Source organism: Triticum aestivum, unplaced genomic scaffold, assembly GCF_018294505.1.
Source record: "Triticum aestivum cultivar Chinese Spring unplaced genomic scaffold, IWGSC CS RefSeq v2.1 scaffold4665, whole genome shotgun sequence".
In the NCBI taxonomy this organism is placed as follows: domain Eukaryota; kingdom Viridiplantae; phylum Streptophyta; class Magnoliopsida; order Poales; family Poaceae; genus Triticum; species Triticum aestivum.
Window position 1 is genome coordinate 1 of NW_025230208.1, and position 2,827 is coordinate 2,827.

General features: G+C 49.0%; 4 non-coding genes and 2 pseudogenes across 4 annotated transcripts; all 6 read right to left on the reverse strand.

Annotated features, from left to right (window-relative positions):
* Positions 1–377: 377 nt before the first annotated feature.
* Positions 378–496, reverse strand: LOC123175455 (5S ribosomal RNA). Its single transcript, XR_006487920.1, has one exon. It is a non-coding gene; the product is annotated as a 5S ribosomal RNA (ribosomal RNA).
* A 367-nt stretch (positions 497–863) lies between these two features.
* Positions 864–967, reverse strand: LOC123175456 (uncharacterized; annotated as a pseudogene).
* Positions 968–1,296: 329 nt separating this feature from the next.
* LOC123175427 (5S ribosomal RNA) lies at positions 1,297–1,415 on the reverse strand. The gene has a single exon (XR_006487894.1). It is a non-coding gene; the product is annotated as a 5S ribosomal RNA (ribosomal RNA).
* Positions 1,416–1,782: 367 nt separating this feature from the next.
* On the reverse strand, positions 1,783–1,901 carry LOC123175450 (5S ribosomal RNA). The gene has a single exon (XR_006487915.1). It is a non-coding gene; the product is annotated as a 5S ribosomal RNA (ribosomal RNA).
* Positions 1,902–2,268: 367 nt separating this feature from the next.
* On the reverse strand, positions 2,269–2,387 carry LOC123175449 (5S ribosomal RNA). The gene has a single exon (XR_006487914.1). It is a non-coding gene; the product is annotated as a 5S ribosomal RNA (ribosomal RNA).
* A 367-nt stretch (positions 2,388–2,754) lies between these two features.
* On the reverse strand, positions 2,755–2,827 carry LOC123175457 (uncharacterized; annotated as a pseudogene).

A 2,827-nucleotide genomic window follows, 5' to 3' on the forward strand; every position in this document is an offset into this window, starting at 1 on the left:
GATCCCATCCGACATGTTTCCCCGTCTTCGTCCCTTATGCTTGCCACTCCCAGGTCCGCTCCAAAGACGATTCTACATTCTCACTACCATTACAACCGTTCCCTAACAATGGATAATGTCCTATACTACTTACTCTCCCGCTCAATCACGGAGACGAGTTTTCCACGGTTTCCACCCCTCCCTCCATACCGCAGCAACACGAGTTTTTTCCACCCCTTTCAGAACGCGCTCTTCGCGCCACAAAGCCACCCCAAGACGCGCGAGCAATGAGCATCGAGCTTAAACATATCGCAAACGTCAAACATAATATAACGGGATTAATATATATCGCGCACGTGCGACATGTTTGTCACAAGGCGCAAAAAATAATTATAAAAGGAATGCAACATGAGGACTTCCCAGGAGGTCACCCATCCTAGTACTACTCTCGCCCAAGCACGCTTAACTTCGGAGTTCTGATGGGATCCGGTCCTTTAGTGCTGGTATGATCGCATCCGACATGTTTCCCCGTCTTCGTCCCTTATGCTTGCCACTCCCAGGTCCGCTCCAAAGACGATTCTACATTCTCACTACCATTACAACCGTTCCCTAACAATGGATAATGTCCTATACTACTTACTCTCCCGCTCAATCACGGAGACGAGTTTTCCACGGTTTCCACCCCTCCCTCCATACCGCAGCAACACGAGTTTTTTCCACCCCTTTCAGAACGCGCTCTTCGCGCCACAAAGCCGCCCCAAGACGCGCGAGCAATGAGCATCGAGCTTAAACATATCGCAAACGTCAAACATAATATAACGGGATTAATATATATCGCGCACGTGCGACATGTTTGTCACAAGGCGCAAAAAATAATTATAAAAGGAATGCAACACGAGGACTTCCCCTAGTACTACTATCGCCCAAGCACGCTTAACTTCGGAGTTCTGATGGGATCCGGTGCTTTAGTGCTGGTATGATCGCATCCGCCATGTTTCCCCGTCTTCGTCCCTTATGCTTGCCACTCCCAGGTCCGCTCCAAAGACGATTCTACATTCTCACTACCATTACAACCGTTCCCTAACAATGGATAATGTCCTATACTACTTACTCTCCCGCTCAATCACGGAGACGAGTTTTCCACGGTTTCCACCCCTCCCTCCATACCGCAGCAACACGAGTTTTTTCCACCCCTTTCAGAACGCGCTCTTCGCGCCACAAAGCCGCCCCAAGACGCGCGAGCAATGAGCATCGAGCTTAAACATATCGCAAACGTCAAACATAATATAACGGGATTAATATATATCGCGCATAAAAGGAATGCAACACGAGGACTTCCCAGGAGGTCACCCATCCTAGTACTACTCTCGCCCAAGCACGCTTAACTTCGGAGTTCTGATGGGATCCGGTGCTTTAGTGCTGGTATGATCGCATCCGACATGTTTCCCCGTCTTCGTCCCTTATGCTTGCCACTCCCAGGTCCGCTCCAAAGACGATTCTACATTCTCACTACCATTACAACCGTTCCCTAACAATGGATAATGTCCTATACTACTTACTCTCCCGCTCAATCACGGAGACGAGTTTTCCACGGTTTCCACCCCTCCCTCCATACCGCAGCAACACGAGTTTTTTCCACCCCTTTCAGAACGCGCTCTTCGCGCCACAAAGCCGCCCCAAGACGCGCGAGCAATGAGCATCGAGCTTAAACATATCGCAAACGTCAAACATAATATAACGGGATTAATATATATCGCGCACGTGCGACATGTTTGTCACAAGGCGCAAAAAATAATTATAAAAGGAATGCAACACGAGGACTTCCCAGGAGGTCACCCATCCTAGTACTACTCTCGCCAAAGCACGCTTAACTTCGGAGTTCTGATGGGATCCGGTGCTTTAGTGCTGGTATGATCGCATCCGACATGTTTCTCCGTCTTCGTCCCTTATGCTTGCCACTCCCAGGTCCGCTCCAAAGACGATTCTACATTCTCACTACCATTACAACCGTTCCCTAACAATTGATAATGTCCTATACTACTTACTCTCCCGCTCAATCACGGAGACGAGTTTTCCACGGTTTCCACCCCTCCCTCCATACCGCAGCAACACGAGTTTTTTCCACCCCTTTCAGAACGCGCTCTTCGCGCCACAAAGCCGCCCCAAGACGCGCGAGCAATGAGCATCGAGCTTAAACATATCGCAAACGTCAAACATAATATAACGGGATTAATATATATCGCGCACGTGCGACATGTTTGTCACAAGGCGCAAAAAATAATTATAAAAGGAATGCAACACGAGGACTTCCCAAGAGGTCACCCATCCTAGTACTACTCTCGCCCAAGCACGCTTAACTTCGGAGTTCTGACGGGATCCGGTGCTTTAGTGCTGGTATGATCGCATCTGACATGTTTCCCCGTCTTCGTCCCTTATGCTTGCCACTCCCAGGTCCGCTCCAAAGACGATTCTACATTCTCACTACCATTACAACCGTTCCCTAACAATGGATAATGTCCTATACTACTTACTCTCCCGCTCAATCACGGAGACAAGTTTTCCACGGTTTCCACCCCTCCCTCCATACCGCAGCAACACGAGTTTTTTCCACCCCTTTCAGAACGCGCTCTTCGCGCCACAAAGCCGCCCCAAGACGCGCGAGCAATGAGCATCGAGCTTAAACATATCGCAAACGTCAAACATAATATAACGGGATTAATATATATCGCGCACGTGCGACATGTTTGTCACAAGGCGCAAAAAATAATTATAAAAGGAATGCAACACGAGGACTTCCCAGGAGGTCACCCATCCTAGTACTACTCTCGCCCAGGCACGCTTAACTTCG